Source organism: Aplysia californica, unplaced genomic scaffold, assembly GCF_000002075.1.
Source record: "Aplysia californica isolate F4 #8 unplaced genomic scaffold, AplCal3.0 scaffold00189, whole genome shotgun sequence".
Classification (NCBI taxonomy): domain Eukaryota; kingdom Metazoa; phylum Mollusca; class Gastropoda; order Aplysiida; family Aplysiidae; genus Aplysia; species Aplysia californica.
Window position 1 is genome coordinate 1,160,428 of NW_004797459.1, and position 1,370 is coordinate 1,161,797.

A 1,370-nucleotide genomic window follows, 5' to 3' on the forward strand; every position below is an offset into this window, starting at 1 on the left:
CTTTCTGTCTGTCTGTCTGTCTGTCTGTCTGTCTGTCTGTCTGTCTGTCTGTCTGTCTGTCTGTCTGTCTGTCTGTCTGTCTGTCTGTCTTATCTTTAATCTTGTACATGTGTGTGTGGTTTCTTTTTAAGTCGAAATAAGCTAGAGCTCTTAATGGTGTTAATTTTGTTCTTGTTAATGTTGGCGCTGTTGTTGTTGTTGTTGGTGTAAAATTGTTGTTGGTCCATCATTGATGCTCCTAATAATAGTATTGTTTTTATGAAGCAAATGCATGCTATTGTTTTTGCTCTTAATGCGGTCCTTGCTTCCCAAAGTAGATACGTTGCGATGAATCATGTCATAGGTTTTCAATTTTTGTTTTTAAAAAATGTTTTTAAAAAGACAAACAAACAAACAAACTGTAAACTGATAATGTACCTCATTTACAGAAGCGCTAGTGATTGGGTGATTGGTGAATGCTTCGGTGTGGTTTGCTCCTTTTTTCCTATCAAACATAAATCCTCCATATCTCTCTTCCTTCTTTTTTGTGTTCGTTACTCTCTTGTAACCCCTCTAATTTTGGATACTTACATAAACTTATTGTGTTGCAAGCGCCGTAAAACTCTTCCTAAAACTGAACTAAAACAAAACCGAAAACTGGAAAATTATGTGAATCCTTTGTGTAGGTGAAATAAATTTCAAGCGGTACGGAGCGAGCCTGTAAGTGTAGATTGTAGATAGTTATACCAATTTTACAGAAATTCATCACTCATCATGTCAAGTGTTTTGCTATAGGGCACACGCCAGGGCTGCAGAAAACTGTGACGTAGTAGGCATGGCTCTCCGCAGTCTCTCACAATACCTCAGAGAGTACCACGTGACCTCATAGCAACCAGTCAGCGAGTCCGTCTCTTAGAACAGGAAAACTTTGACGGGTAGGGAAAAGGGAGAAGGGAATGGAGTGGGGTGTATGAAATGAGGGAGGAGGAGGAGAGAGGGGTAAGTGGGGAGCAAAAGCAAAGCGGATGTGGAAGCCGTTACCACTGGTTTATTTCACACCGGAAGCCAGGAGTTGGCGTCGGCTGACAGGCCCCTGAGCACGTGTTTCATCGCCACCATCATCAGCCTCGTCAGCTCAGGGCCTTGCCGCACCGACAGCAGTCGGGCCCTGTAAGCTCATTACGTCTGTTTAATTAACGAGCCATCTCTCGTGAGCTGGAACCCCGTTCGCCACACTCTCGCATGAGGTCAGGCGAGCTGCTGCCCTCGACACCACCTCGCGGACAACCCTGACAGTAGCAGCAACAGCCGCAGCAGCAATGCGACATCAGCAGCAGAGTCTAAAATAACAAAATAACACCACGAGTAAAGCGACATGTCATTTGCGAGAT